The following is a 16,117-nucleotide window of genomic DNA, read 5'->3' on the forward strand; positions in this document are numbered from 1 at the left end:
AGCAAGCGTCCTTGTCTGTGGCTCTCAAATGCCCCGCTCCTACCAGTCCCCCTGCCACACCCCTCTGCTGCCGCGCTGCATGCAATTCCCCAGCCCGGAGCTCCCACGGACCCGGCTGTATTTTTATTATTCTCCTTTTTTTTTCCTGCTTAAAACGCGAAAGGAAGGTTGACACGAGCAGAGCCGCTCCCAACAACACCCCGCTGCAGCGGGCCCCAGGGCGGCCCCGCACCCTGACAAGGGATGCGGAGGGGGCTGAGCACTGCCCCTCATCCCCCTCGGGAGCCGGGGAAAGGCGCGGGGCAGCGGGTGAGCCCCTCGCTGTGAGAGCTCCTGTCAGGCGCCGCGGCCCCCGGGAGCCCCTTGGCGGGGCCAAAGTGAAAGTGAAGCGACTCCCGAAACCCTTTTGGGGGTGGCGGCAGGAGCCATGTGACAGCCGGGAAGCAGCCCGGCCGCACGGGGGACGAGCGACGGGAGGCGGGGGTGTGTGCGTGGATGATTTCTGAGGGCTGCGGTGCCCCGCGCCGCCTCCCCGCATCCCGCACCGCCGGCATCTCCCTCCGCAGCCGCACTCGCGCCTGTCCCTGGAGGCCGGGCCGGGTAGGGCCGGGCCGGGCAAGGCAGGGCGGGCGGTTCCCCCTCCTCCCCTCCCCTCCCCTCCCCTCCCCTCCCCTCCGCCGCGTCCCCCTCAGGCAGGGCAGGGCAGGGCAGGAGCGCGCCCCACAGCGCTGCTCCCGGGAGGAGGGACTCGCCTCCCCGGCATGATCACGGCGGTTTATTAGGGTGGTCGTCTCTCCACCTCTTTTTTTTCCTTTTAACTAATTTTTTTTTTTTCAATTTCCCTGCTCGCCGCGGCTGTCAGCGCTCGCACCGCTGCTCTTACCACCGCACCTCCCGGGGCTGCCGGCGCGGCCCTGCCCCGCCGCCCCTTTGTGCCCGGCGCGATGGTGCGAGGGGCCGGCGGCCGGCGGGCGCGGGCGGCCCGGGGGCAGCGGCAGGTAAGGGTGAGCGGGGTGGCGGCGAGGGCCCGCGGGGCACGGCCGGGGCAGGAGGTGCCGGTGAGGAGGGCGCGGAGCCGCCCGCCCCCGGAGCAGCCCGCTCCTCGCCCGCGCCTCGGCGCTCGGCCGGGTTTGTGCCTTCCTTTGTTTTATTTAGGCTGTCTGTAAAAAGTTGTTATCACCGCCACCCAAAAGGACACCCCCTCCCTTCCCCCCATCCCTAGTCGAGACCTCTAGGGTATCAGACCCTGCCCGCATCGGCCCTTGCTTGGAGTCTCCCTGTTCCTGCCGAGTATTAAACCTGTCTCCAGCTGCGTATCGTCCTTCTCTCCAGCCTACTTACCCCGCTGCCCTCCTGAGTCCCCCACTCCAACCTTTCTGCCTATTTTGATTTCATTTCCTCCCTTCGCCTCTCCTTGGTTTCTGAGGGACTCCCCTCCAACCTGTCTGTAGGTATGTTTGTGTAACCAGACACTGAGAGTAGCTGTCTGCCGAGGAATTAACTCGGCAACCCCCAAAGCTTAGTTTGCATTCAATAGAGGTGTTTGTTTTTCAGGTTTAAATCTCCAGACGGGTTGAAGAAGTCGCCCAAAAGGAACCACTTGGCAAATTTTGTTTCCTCCCTTGAAATCCCACTGGACGTGGAGCAGGTGGGGGATCGGGAGGGGAGATTTTTGGGGGTGGAAGGGGGTGGTGGGATAGAGAGTGATCAGGGGCTGAGTGGTGTGGGAAGGAGGGGGAAAGCGCTTTAAAGTTGGGAGAGTGGAGCTGCACTTTCCCCCTTCCCCTCCTCAGCGGAGGATAGCTCAAGGCTCTTGCTCTCGTTCGTTAAAAATAAATACTACAGAAGTTGGCAAATTTTGTAGTTTTAGAGAAGTGGATTCTCTCCAGGATTAACGTAAAAAATGTTGATGTCTGAGGAACTGCTCTTGCTCAACCCGTAAATAAAGTGGAGATGTTGACAGTTTGTCTAGCCTCTGCTAAATGAACACAAAAAATATTTCATTTCTTGAAGGGCATCAATAATCGGGAGGGAAAGGAAGGAGCTTAACTATTAACCTTTATCTGGGCTCGTAAATGAGTTGAAACGCATGTTTCTGAAGCTTCTTTTATGCATTTGCTTTCCTGTTTTCCCTCCCTTTTCTTTCCTTCAGTGGAGATGGTGAAAGGTAAATGAAAATAATGATGCTTGCATTAATTGGACAAGCAGGCGATTTTATGGCTCACCAGTAAAAAATAAATGCCACGGGAAAGTTGCTGTTTGCAGTGCAAGCGGTGGGAAAGTGGTCTGGAGGGCGTGGGGCAGGGGGGCGGGGGGCGGCAGGGAAGTGTGGCTAGCTGCTGGTTGCGCCCTTACTTTAGGGGGTTTGGATTTTGTGTTTCCAGATCTTCATCTGAACACGGCGAAGGACAGTTTGTGGAAGGTAAGAGAGCCTCTTCCCTGGCACTTACATCCTGCCCACGTGTACTGTGAGTACCTGGGCTCTTGCTCAGGCCCACAGAGCCAGCACGCTCGTGCTGGGAAGTGATAAACAGGAGACTGTCGAGTTGTTGCTGGACACGGTGTGCATATTGGGAAGCACAGGATTTTTTAGCGAAGAGATCGGCTGCTTTTACACACTGAGATGCTTGTTAAGCTAATGAATTCCTCCCTTCCAAAACCAGGATAGTCTTTCTTTTCTTAATCAGGACATAGCTTAGGAAAACAGAAGAGTACAATGAAAAAGTTTCTGTTCTCTACAGTGGAAACAATATGCCTAAATTAACATGTAGGCTGTTTCCAACAAAGATGTTATATTTATTTTGGTATAAATTGGGGGGAAAATTATCTTCTTAATTGCATCTTTTCCAAATGTCGTGTGGTTATTTTGTGGCACGGTTCTTGCCAGAAGTGAAATAAAGTTACTCTTAGTAGATTTGCAGATAAACTATGCCCAGTCACCAGAGGTTTTCTCCTTCCTACAGGCTTAATGAAGTGAAAGCAGGAGATCCTGTGGAGGAGGCAAGGGTGGGAGAGATATGGGATCATAAAATTTGGCAGAGCAAGTGATTGAGTGGGGTATCTCTGTTAGTTTGTCAGCATTGCAGTTACAAGTAAAATATGCTTGTAAAATGCAAATTCAAGTAATTTTAAGTGAAAATTGAAAAAAATGCTTTTCCCCTTTTTCTTTTTTTCTTAGTAGGAATAGAGCCTTTCACTTGTTTGTCATTGTTTTGTTGTTCTCCCGTCTAGGAATCAAAAATACAAAGACTGAGTAATACTGCTTATTCTCATGAATTACTGTAGAAATCTGTACAGCATACTCAACTTGGAGAGGGAGTTCCTTGTCTCCCCCCTTAAATGAGTCCTTGCCAGCAACAAGTGTGTTGATACATGGATCTGAAGGACTTGGGCACAATGCCAGCTCAAGCAATTTAAATGACATGGTTAATAGTGTCTCTACTGTCCTTATCACACAGTAGTTGTCTTTAATAAACTCAGTGACTTCCAAGTGATAATCACAGATGACAAATTAAGTGGAGTCCCTAGCTCTCATGTTCAGACGAACTCTCTTTTGCACAGATTGGTAAATATGCTAGTTCCAGATGGAGTACAAGAATTTGTAAAATATACCTCTCTCCTCTAAATATGTGATTTCTTTCAGATAAATAAGAACCAAATAGATTATCTGAAAAGTATTTCTAAACTTGAAGTGTTCTCGTGGATTCTATTGCTAGCAGTGTAATTTTTTAAAAGTTTTTCTGTAGTAATAAATTTATGTGGGACACTGCATCCTTCAAATGAATTTTTATAAAACACTTCAAAAGAGGAAACAATTTTACATAAGTTAGGTAAGCCAGTATAACAAATATAACAAATTAAAACAATTTGTAACTCTTGTAAAGCATTTACGATGGAAGTGAAAAAGATCATTCCATCAACTTCAATGCGAAATCAGTAACCTTTAAAGAGCAGCAAATACAATTTCAGAAATACGCACACTGGTAAACAGCTGTTTCACAATGGCAATTTGAAAGTTCTTTGAGTACCTCTGGTAATCATACCAACTTTTCCCCTTGTCAAATTAAAAGATTACAGCATAACATATAACTACAGAAGAAGAGGCAGAGTAATACAATTGACAGTTTAACTGCAAATTGCATGTATGATTGCTTAGTTTATGACTTTTTTTTTTTTTTTTTTTTTGAAAGGTTTGATCCTAAAAATATCTTTGCTGGATCTCATCTTCTTGATTTTCAAACCTTCTAGATCTTGCCAAAAGCTGTAGAAATGCTCATGTTCTCAGCAGCTGTTAAGAGTTTGCTAAAGCACCTAATAATAATGTGTTTTAAATCTTGTGACTGTGATGGAAATCCAGTGCTCTGTGTTTAACTGACAAGTTTGGAAATGCTCTTCTTAATGGTCAAGATTGTGCTTTTGAAAATGAATACATGAATGAGAATTGTCATCACAGATTTTGTTTCTTGTGGCTTTGTTTGCAAAATTCATTCCTTTGAGACTAGTGAAAGCTAAAAAGATACTACCTATGTCTTAAAAGTAACAATAGATAAATAATAGTACTTTCCTGAAAGCCTGAAGAATTCTAACAGGTTGGGTTTTTTTTAACTTTGTGTCTCCAATCATATCACAGTCACACCAAAAGTTATTAAAGTGTTAGCTTTTGTCAAAGTGAATGACCCAACCTGAGGTAGTAATGAAATGTTACCTGTGGCCCGGAGAATGGGGCAAAGAAGGGAATGTGCCTTTATGTATAAATTCACTGTATAACGAATACGTTAATTTTGGTCACTCTTTGGCACTATGGATCTGCCCTTTTCATTAAAACTAAATACTTATTGGTTTCAAGTAATATTTGGAAAGATACTGTGCCTTCACATCATCAACTATTCCTAGAAATGTTTTTAATTGAGTTGATAGGTCACTCCTCCTTTTTGGATGCTCTGAAATTACAACAGTGGCTTTCCAATACTCAGGATGTGAAGTTAAAAGTGATCTTCATTGTTAAGCTAATGCTTAACTTTCTTTTTTTCCCCTGCAGCCCTCCTCAAACCTGATAGCTTTTTCAGTTCCACAGCTGGCCCCGTGTTCCACTTTTCTTTTTACTTTGAAGGCTGGGCAGAAATCTTGTCAGGGTCTGCAGTTGTACTACTCTGCGTAGGGCTCGTGTCCATGCTTGAAACCATATGGGTGTTACTTTCCCAGAATTGTTACCACCATTCCCAATTCCACTTTTTTATTAACCCTATGCTAAGGATTTCTTCGTTTACACTGTATCACAGTAGAAACCACATGCTAAACATCGTGTACTTGAAAAATTACAAGCCTCAAAGGGTTGGGTTTTTATGGGTGGGGTTTTGGGGTTGGTTTTTTGGGGTTTGTTTTTTTTTTTGGTTGGTTGATTTGGGTTGGTTTGGGGGGTTTTTTGTGAAAACTAGGCACATTAAATGCACAGAAAAAGTGTTCAGGTTCAGAAAGCTTTATGAATGTAGTGCATCTGAAACATTTCTCTATAAAATATCTTTGTCTTTTATCCTCTCTTGTTTGCCATGTTCTTCACTTGAGACCTGAAATTACCAGCATGCGTAATAAGCACAGTCTTACTACTGTGAGGAATGCCACTGAAGTAACTGGAAGAATTTTTGGTAAAGCAGTGCCCTGTGTTTGCAGAATGGACTAGCCCTTGTCTTTTAAGCTCTTCAGGGAAGGGAATTGTCAAAGTATTTTCTCTAAAGTGCCTGGCATGTCTGTATGTGCCAAAAAATTATAAATAATAGCAAACAGTAGTTGACAATTTATGCATACTTCTTTTTTTTTAATTATTATTATGATTTTGGAATTTGCCTATAGGGTGCTTTCTGGCAAAAAGAAAAATGCCAGAGTGGCTTCCAGCTGGGGCAAGATGTGCTGTGATGGCAAGAGAAGCTTTTAATCAGAATAGAACACACATTTAATCGATAGTATCTTCTGTGAAGCCGTCGGGCCAAAACATCAACTGGCGTAAATCAGTGAATCTCCACTGAAGTCTGCAGAGGCACGACTGACTTACGCCAGATGATGTGAGTGTCCTTTTTGGCTTTAACAGTTTTCCTTTAATCTTCCTGCTGCTTAAACTTTTACTATGATCTGTCCACATTCCAGAAGCATGGAAGGATGATGGGATAATGTTTCCTTACTTTCCTCCTCCTTTCAAGCCTTTTCAGGCTTTTCTTTTGCGTGATGGTGTATGCTTCATTAGTTATATAGGCTCTAGTGTCCTCTTCAAGCCAGTGAAGGTAGCTGCCTTCCTCAAAATCACACCTGTCACTACATTCCAAAAAACTCCAGTCCTGTCTAGCTTGCCAGATGCAAGTGTATTGCAAATAGCATCCTGATCATGGTGTATTTGTAATTAAGGGTTTCTAATACTGTCATTAGTAACCCTTTTATTAACAGTTTGTGTCACGTGATGAAGTTTTAAAACACTGGCCCCCACATCTATTTCCCAGGATAATTTTATTTTGTCTGCTAAGGGTTGTAATATGTTTAGTTACTACACTTCATCATCCATATGAAATAATTGAAAATGCTGAGTTTGTACGTCTTGTGTGGTGGGATAACTCCAATGATACTTGGACAGTAAAGAGGAGAAATAAATGGTTTTTTCTTTTTCTTACAAGCCTCTAATAAGTATTTTTGAAATCAGCGTTAGTAAACTAATTCTTGTTAGACATGGAAAATCTGTTTGATTAGAGAGTCACTAATTTTCGAATGTTCAAGCTATATCTTGTTCCTGTTGAAGTATAATGCCATTTTTAGAATTTCAGCATAAATATTTTTAACAAAACTTGCTTTGTTAAGTAATGTGAAAAAGTAATCAAGTTTCTTAGATGCCTGCCCAAAACTGAAGGTTTTGAAGAAAGATTTGGGATACTTGTGAGCGTGTATGAGATTTGAAACAGCAGAGAAATCATAAATCCTAAAACACAGGGACACAGGCGTGTCCTGAGGAGAATGGTATTAAGTACCTAATAATATATTTTTTTTGTCAAACTTCTCACCCCATGTCCAGTCTTTCCTGATCTTTATAAACTAATAATATCTTCACCGAAAAAGAAAGTAATAAGATGAAAATGTTGTGCCCAGATGCTATGCTGCAGAAGGTCACACAGAAATGTCTGCAGAGCCTGATAGAGAGTGGATTCTGAAGTGGAAATGAGCATACTCCATTTCCTTTGAACTGACTGGAAAGTTACTTTCCTCTTTCCACTTGCCAGTTCTTCCAAAGCTATAAAGGACCATAGTAACCAAACCTTTCACCAACATTTTATGAAAGCAGAAAATATATGAAATTACAACATTTCAAGTGACTCAAGATACATAGAAAACCAATAATGTATGCAATAATTTTAATTTTTACAGACACTCAGATGTCTATTCCCTTTTTGTTTGTAGTTAGGAAAAACTTTGGATGGAGATGGGGCTGGAAAAGGGCAAGAGTTGATGCCAAAAAAGTAACATGGCTTGATTTTATTTTCTATTGGTGATGCTGTCTATGTAGAAAGTGAAAATATTCCAATGAAAATCTAAACTGGACTGAAAGGCTGTAAGAGTGAGCCATTTTCAAAAATGTGTCTCTTTAATATACTTCCATCTTGTATAAGAAGACATGTTTTCACTTCTAGTTTTATATCTATTTTATTGTCAGAAACACTTTGCTGTTCTGAAATTAGTCCTAGTGGGACATCAGCTCCAGCAGAGTTATGACAGTTCATAGCAGCTGAGTATCTGATAGAATTCTAACTTAAGAACCTGGTCCTGCTAATGTAACATTGTTAGATTCCACAGGTAGCATGTTACAGTAGGGAAAATTAACTTTGAGATACTTATATTTTTAAGGAATTCTAGGATAAATTTATAAGATGCTTTTGTATGGGAGGGAAGTCCTGCTATTTCACAGCTTTTAGTGGTTTTCCTAAACTTCTGTATGCTACTTACAAACTGCAGCTAGTGATGAAGAATCAAGTGCTGTAAATTTGTATCATAGATTGTTATGTCTAAAGGTGTTTTTAGGGTTACAAATACTTCACTGGCATTTAATCTATAGCCAAAATAAAATAATTTCTCAGTTCAGATTTCTGTTACATATTTTCAAGGGGGTGTTTTTCCCCACCTTTTTAATAAAATTACAGGAGTATATGAAAGACAAGAGGTGGTTGTTGTGAAGTGATTTAGAGAAAGTAAAAACAGAAAATAATTTTCTAAGTGAAAATCAGTAGAAATCAGTTAGAAATGGTTGGTTTTGTATGAGCTTTGTTCCTAAAGAGCAAAACACCCCCAGAAGTTGGGGGTTTTTTCTTCAGAAGTTTTATAAATATTTTTAAACAGTGGAAGAACTCATGTATTGTGTATTGCTTTTATCTTGTAGTGAGGATTCTTTTTAAGGCTGGATCTCTGAGGATTTTATATACCAACCTAAATGATTCTATAATCCTGTATTAACTACAGACCCCTCCCGGCCACTCACAAAAACTCTGCGTGGTGCCGACTTGTGTAAGGTTTTTGTTTATAAGTAATTTGAGTAATATAATGGACATGCTACATTGGATAGCAGAACACCAAAAAGTTTGTGCATCGGGAGTTTAATCCTTCCAGCCTTGCTCTGCAGTTGGTTTTGGACAAGTTAAGTGTCCAGTTGTATGAATCTGCAGCGGGAGGGGAACACATGGGATGGTTCAGACAGAAAGTTGTTTGTGTGGGAGTATTTGCAAGATCAGAGCCTTGTACTGTAAGTTGGCTCTCATGATTTCAAAATGAAAGCATTTTAACTTATAAGCTTAAAAATAGTTACTCTTGATTTAAATACACATTGACAGACTCCTGAAGTTTCCTAAATGCTTTTCTGCTGTGACTTTGTATGCTGAGTTATCTATATGAGAATGAAATAAATCTATCACAGAGAAATTTTTTAAAAAATGAAATAAATCTGATCAAAGCAACCGTTAGAAATTACACTATTTGATAAGATCATCTGCTGAAAATAAAGGGGGAAATGAGATCTGACAGAGGTAAAACCAGGTAAATAGCTTTCAGCTCTGCTTTTGTTATTCAAGAAGAAAGAGAAACAATAGGTGCTGTTTAGAGTCAGGAGCTGCCCTTCTAACCTCTGCTGCTCTTAAAATGCCTGAAGGTTATTGCATGGTTCATGGTGGCTTTTATGTTTGCAGCTCAACTTTTAATTTTCTAACAGAAGGAGATGTGGTACCAGCCTGCTGATAAACACTGTAGGGAACAATCAGAGAAAAGAATGGAAAAATTCCCTCACACTTTTTTCCTCTGTTCCAGTTACTGAAGTATACTGTCATATTTTTAACAGAAGAAGAGCACTTCCTCCTGTATTAAGCTGCCAAAGCTGGAAACTGATTTTTAAGAAGTAGGAACATTATGAGGGTGGGATATGCTTTTGCATGCAATAACCCCAGCCCAAACAGATGATTTTATGCATGCTGTTATGGGAAGTGATCTGAACATCCACAGGGGCTGAATATATTTCAATAAGATTTTTAATTCTTGCTGCACTGGTAAAACAGAGTCCAGTTTGCCTTAAATCCAGCCTTCTCGGTGTCAAAACTCCAGCTGCTTGGCCCAGAAGTGTTCACACTGAGTGAGAGAAGCACCCTTTCTGTGTGAGCTGTTAAGTGGTGCCCAGTGGAAGTAACACAGAGGAAGTTCAGCCAGCACTCTGGCCCTGTCCTTACATGTGCTGCTTGAATTTGTTGGCGTGATCACTGCCGGTGTTTGGAATACCGTGCTTGCTGTGATGCTTTGTACTTGGATACCAGTGCGATCAGAGGAGTGAAGGGGTCAACTTCTGAAGGTATTGTTTTCAAGCACAGCTGAAAGTAATGGAATGTAACAGTTTTAGGAATGTACACCTGTGAGTATATAATAAGAGAGTATCTGTTTGTGTATTTTCACTGCTGACACTCAGATCAAAGGTCCCCTAGGTGGTGGTGATGTAAGAAAAAGGGAAAGGGGCCACATGTCTCGGCAACTCTGACCTGTTGTCCTGTTTGTTGTTTGCAAGTTTTCACTAGAAAATCAGTCATGAGCCTGTTTCGATGAGGTGACTTACTTTCAGTTACTACATATGAATACGCAGTTCAAAAAAGTGGCAGTGATTAGAAGAAATAATACTGTCAGCAAGCGCTGCCAGTTAAATACCAAAACTAATGTCCAGTCTTGCACTGAACCACACTGGGATATTGTCACAAGCACTTTAAAAAAAAAATTGTGTTTTGGGGCAGAGACCTCTGGATGACCGATGCCAAAAAAGCTGACAAGTAAGCTGAGAAACATCCTCAAGCCTTTACAAACGCATACCAGCTAAAACAGAAAGCCAAGCAGGCATCTGTCTCTTGCCCTTCTGCTTGCTTAAAGCTAAAGGAAATCTATCCCAAATGGAGTAGGATCCTCCAGGCCCTGGAATATGTTTAATTAATTATCAATTTCATCCTTCTCATTAAATGGCCTTGCTTTTCTCACATGGGCAAATTAAAAAGATGATTACACCTGAGAGAAACAATAACACCTGTTAAATCGTCCTCTGTTGCTGAGCATGGTTAAAAAATAAAATTAGATTTCATTTTAGATATACAGAATAAGTAGTTATGCTTGGTTTCTTTTTATGCAGGTTATGTGGATGTGTGCTGGTACATTTTTGTGTCATAATAATGTATGCTATTGCTCCTGGCAGTAGTTCTCATCTTCTTTAACTGAATTGCTGAAATCAGAAATACTGGCTTTTAAAAAAAATTTATTAAGATAGAGAGTCTTTTGCCATCAATTTTTCACTTGCTTCTGTGACATACCCAACTTAGATGTATAACAAAGGTGTTTTATGTGAGAGTCTTGATGTTATTTATCATGTTGCTTCAGTGCTGGCACTTTGTTAGCAATGGGGAATTTCAGAAGAATTTTCCATTGACTCAAGGAAGCCAGCAGCCACACTGTTAGAAGTTTGCATGGAAATCTGAATGTAGATATGGAATGAAGGAAACTGCTTATGATTTTGGGAGCATGTTTGGTAAGAAGTAGTAAGCCCGGGGTGTTCGGTAACTGTGGTCATCACGAGTTTAGTTTGTTGTCTGTGCTCAATGTGCATAAGACCTTTTGCAGTCTTTTTTTAACATGTTGTGGAAAGTTACTAGCGCTTTGATGATACACATTTTTCTCTTTCCTGGTGGGCTATGCAGCTCCAGTTTGCTCTGGATGAATTCCTGGGGCACATGGTTTTCTTTCTGGACTCAGGCCTGGGAAATCTATCTGTACCTTACTAGGTGATAAAGAGGGTTGTTTGGACAGTTTCATTTAAGATATTATTTCTGAGACAGAGATTGAGATTGAGTCCTTATTTTGCTTTACCCAGATTTATTCCACAGAAAATCACAAGCTGGGTATAATTTGCAAATGTTTGCTTTAGTTGCAAAGTTTTCACAGTGTATTCTCCCAGTCGAAGGGTGGGGAAAATATGCAAGAAGGCCTGTGACAGCGTTTTACACAACCATTGGCCACATGGTTTTGTTTTATTTTTGTTTTCTGTTGGCAGGCACTAAAGGGGGTGTTAATTCACAGCCTGCTAATTTTGCTTAGGAGGTCTATTCAGCCACTAGCACGAAAAAAGCCTTGCTGTTGCCTATGGCAGCTGTGGTGCAAGAGTGGCAAGTGCTGCTACGATCACAAGGCTGGACTATTGTGGTTCACTGGCAGTAAAGCCTCCAGCCCAGCTCCTGCTTTGCTTGCCCTTTGCATCTTTGGAAAGCAGCAGTGTGGTTGCTTGTCAGCTGGTGGTACAGTATTCTCGCTGTGTCACCCCTCTGGTTCTTTAGGTTGTCAAACTATGTGAAGTAGTGATTTAAGGTGGTAGAACCTAGCTACCTTAAAGATTGCTTCCTGAAGCTTCAGCCTGAAGAATGTTTGCCTTCAGATATAACCCCTTTAATTTTCCCACCATTATATTGACTATGAGCAGGGGTGGTGAGATGTTTACTTTCTGGACTCTGCCCCAGGCCTTCAGTTTTATCTTTGGTCCATCTTCAGTCATTTGGCTGAAGTGGCATTGTTCCAGAAGGTGTAGGTCCACAACAGCTTAAACTCCCTCTTTCCTTGCAGTTCCTGCCTTCTCCCTTGCTCTAGAGCTGGCTCACAGCTGATCCCCTACAAGCCACCATAGAGCCCCCAGCCTGCAGACTAAACCACAGAAAATCAAAAGCTTTCTGCAGGGTTATCTCCCCAAACTGGCTTTTCACAGCAGTGGACCAGTTCTGCCACCAGCAGCAAAATGTAGTGGGAGCAGACAGCCTGAATAAGGGGGAACATAGCACAGCCCTAGCACCAACACAATTTAGTTACCTTTAAAGTATGGTGAAAATGCAGCTCTTTCCCAGCACTGTGGTTATTGCCCATATTTCTAAGCAGCAAAGCCTTTTTATTGTTTCATCACGTGTCTGGACACATGAGAGAGCAAGACAAAAGCCTGAGACATGGTGTCCCGGTTTGAGACAAATTCGGAGGAACGTCACCCCAGGACACATGGTTAGGCATCACTGGTAGAGAGGCTGGGGGAGGTGGTTTTTTTAAATGTTATTAAAATCCTTGTTGTTGCCAGTGCTGAGAGCTGGTCTGTACCGTCATTTTATTTTTATATTTCAAGATAATATATCAGCATAGCAGTCGGGGAAACTATACCACTTAAACCCAAGGAACAAGGGTGCAGTCTGTCTAGCTCTGTGTGTCTCTAGTTCCTGCTTTCTTATAAAAAGACTTAATACCATAGCAGGCATTTTTTGGCTGAGAAAAGGGGTCTATTTACAGTATTTACGTAAATATTTTTTTCTGGAGGAAATGCCAGTCACTCTACTTCATACTTTAGGTGATTAGCCAGTGGGAGAAAATGAGTTTGTTGCTGTTTAGCTTGCTAAAGATGATAAAACACATTCAGCTTATGCTTTTGCCTTTCAAATGTCAGAATTTACCTTCCTTTTTTTTTTCCCCTAAAACAAGGCTAAAGAACTTAAAATAAGAGCAGAGTCTTTAATTGGTAGTGATAAATATTTTATAAAATTTATTTTCATATTTTGGTAATCAGGTGGAATGTTGAATAAATCAAAACACCAAAACCTGAATGTGCTACATTTACAACTTTAAAAAAAACAAAAAAAGTTTGATTAAAATACCTTGCCCTAACCGTTCCTGAAGTTTTCATCTCTTGATGTATGAAATGTTAAAAGCCAGCAAAAATACCTAGTGAGACAGAGAGTTCAAGGAGAGGAGGAAAGGAAAAAAAAAAGCTAAACAAGAGAGAAAAGTGGATTCTGATACAAAAATAAAAGCAGCAACAAGTGTAATGCCTTTGTCTTCAGAATAGTGTTAAAATTAGTGTGAATTCAATCCTTGGAGGGGCTTCGTCATGTTACAGTGATTCATAGGAAAAAAAGTGATTTTTATATCTTTTTTGCTTATATTTAAGTGTGATTTCTCTCAGATAAACAAAGTAACCCACGCTCAAAGACTCTTTCTGCCTCATTTAAACACCTCACCTTATCAAAACTCCATATCCCTGAGTGATGGATCTTGGCTCTGGATGGGAGAATGAAGTATTCAATTACCTTATTTTCATGTGCTAATGAAGCAGAATGTGGCTTTAGGGGTTTTCTTTTCAGCAAGGTAGCCTGTTTGGTTATGCACATGCCGCCTTCTTATGTTTCCTTCCGTGTCCCTGCCTACACTCAAGCGGTGCCCTTAATGGGCAAGAGGGGCTAATCCGTCTGCCTGACAGCGAGCCTTGGCCTTCTTCAGCCCAGCGGGAGCAGCCCTGGCCTGTAATTAGCGGAGCCATCAAGCCAAACTGTTTGGCTCGAAATTATTTCTTTTGGCACCTCTTGCAACAACTTTATATACTGAAAATTCGTGAAGGATAGTTGTTTTGGGGGTTTTCCCCTCCAGTTTTCTCTGCATCGCTGAGAATTGGTGTGAGCTTGCAAGTCGTCAGCCAGCTCTGATAACTCCGCCTGTCCTCAAATGGGAAATGTACAGCTTTTAAGTGTTTGCCATGGTTTGCTCAACTGAGTTTAATAAGTGCAGGTACATTTGTGACTGAGAGTCAGATGGTAGAGTGTATTTTTTATAGCAGTGTGCTGGTGATGTAGGAAAGCCATGTATTCAGCTCACACACTTCTCAGTACTGGCACACATTCCTTCATTACCCTCAGCTTTACTTCCATGAGGGATACTGGTTGAATGGGTAGGATCACTCATACCCTTGATGTTAAGCTTTTACTTAGTGCTTGGATGAAATAGAATATAAGTGTTCAATACTTTACATAATAGCTCCTTAGCTGCAGTTGCACGTCCTTTTAGCACCATATAATGAAAATAAACACATTTGGGGTTTTTTTTTTTTCTAGCAACTGTGTGCTAGGAATTACTTTGTCAACTTCACCCCAATGGATGATGGAGGAAAATAGCCATACAGGAGTTAGGAGTTACTCACTGCCAGTTATGAAGATGAGGAATTGGAAAAAGGCAACAAATTTTCCCTTATTTCTTCCCCCAAAGAATGAAATAAGAAAGCTTTACAATGTACATTGAAACATATGCATGTTTGGAATTTTTGTGTGTGTGGAGACTTCTGAAGAAAGCAAAGAATGACTTAAATGGTTGTGGTAGGTGTAAGAATAGTCACCTTCAATTCTCCTAGTAGGTAAAAGGAGGAAGTGTAAGAGACACTGAGGATTTTGTAAGGTGCACCATGCTTCTTGGCATTTAAGTTTCTCCTGAAGAGGGAAAAAAAATTGGATGTGTTTTTGATATACTCTTTCACAAAGATACTAAAATTAATGTAGTGGTTTAGCCCTGTCAGGAATTACAACAGGTGAAAAAGCTGGATGGTGAAAGATAACAGTCCTCAGCTCTCGAATCCTGTTTAAATGGAACTTTAAAAAAATAATATTCCAAGCACTGTGTGTTAAAGGCAGAGAGAGATCAAGAAGCAGTCCTGATCATTGATGGTACCCGGCCAGTAGTTTGAAGTTATGTATGTTAAGGCTGCTGAGGGAAGATGACTGGAAAAATGTGCAAGAAAATGAGATAACTTTATTACACACAATGAAGTGTGTTATTAAGTCTGAAGTGCATCACAAGCCAGATTTGATTAATGCAGTGACATTTCCAGTTCCCTTTCACGGTGGTGAGGCGAATACCACGTTCTGCTGTAGCTGGTCAATATGGCTTTGTGCAGACATCCCAGCCAATGCTGCTCCCAGGAAATTCACCTCTTGTGAAGGAAATTCCCCACATGCTTCCCCCCTGCCAGCCTTCCTCTGCTTGGAGGGGAATTTTCGTGCCTCTCTCTTATCTCTTGCCTATCCTATCTCCAAAGTGTGCTAGGGAAAAACAAGGTGTATTTAGAGCTCTGCAGCTTTGGCAACCAGAGAAGCATGCTGTGGTCTGGCCAAAGTCACAGCAGCTCTTTCATCCCTTAAATTTGGGGAAACAGCAAAGCAATTAACTTGGTTGGTTATGAATTCAGTTTGTTGTTCTGCTTAAGAGTTGGAGAGTTTTCAGCTGAAACTTTCTTAAGCTTTTCATTTCTTTAATCATTCTCAAAACGTAGCATCTCAAAGCGTCCATTTTGAAATAAAACATATATTTTTAAAAATACTCAGACTTTCTTTGGGAACACTTGAGACCTTTTTGTTTCACGCTGCTTAACATTATTCATTCATCCCAAAACAAAACTTTTACAATGTGCAGAAAAACCCCCAACTCCTGCCTTCTTAACTGGTTTTGAGAAAATTCTCCTCCTTCCCTCCACTTCCTTTTCTATGTTGCTCTCTTGGATCTGAGTATGCAGAGGGTCTGGTATCTCAGTGTGGCTTGAATTTACTGAAGCGAACTTTACAGAGTTTTGAAAAAAATAAAGGGAAGCGACGTAGCAGAATGTCACTTGAAAAAGTAAACTTAGTGCTGCACTTGGCAAGACTGGGGATACTTAACGTGCATTCAGAGCCGGTAGCAAATTAAAATTAGTAATAAACTACATGTCTGTTTTGCAAAACCGTATTTCTTACAATCAAGATAA

The 16,117-nt window shown here is 41.5% G+C and overlaps 1 protein-coding gene across 3 annotated transcripts in view; it reads left to right on the forward strand.

Annotated features, from left to right (window-relative positions):
* Positions 1 to 529: 529 nt before the first annotated feature.
* The window catches only part of PRDM1 (PR/SET domain 1), a 102,738-nt gene continuing 87,150 nt past the window's right edge, over positions 530 to 16,117 (forward strand). For 2 of the 3 annotated variants that reach the window (XM_048299420.1, XM_048299419.1), the window contains exons 1-3: positions 1,158 to 1,451; positions 1,555 to 1,648; positions 2,385 to 2,422. The gene's annotated coding sequence lies outside the window, so the exon portion shown is untranslated. Of the gene's footprint in view, positions 601 to 1,157; positions 1,452 to 1,554; positions 1,649 to 2,384; positions 2,423 to 16,117 lie in introns of those variants that run through there. The other variant, XM_048299421.1, reaches the window with a different exon arrangement.

The sequence above is a fragment of the Corvus hawaiiensis genome, chromosome 3, assembly GCF_020740725.1.
Source record: "Corvus hawaiiensis isolate bCorHaw1 chromosome 3, bCorHaw1.pri.cur, whole genome shotgun sequence".
Taxonomy (NCBI): Eukaryota; Metazoa; Chordata; class Aves; order Passeriformes; family Corvidae; genus Corvus; species Corvus hawaiiensis.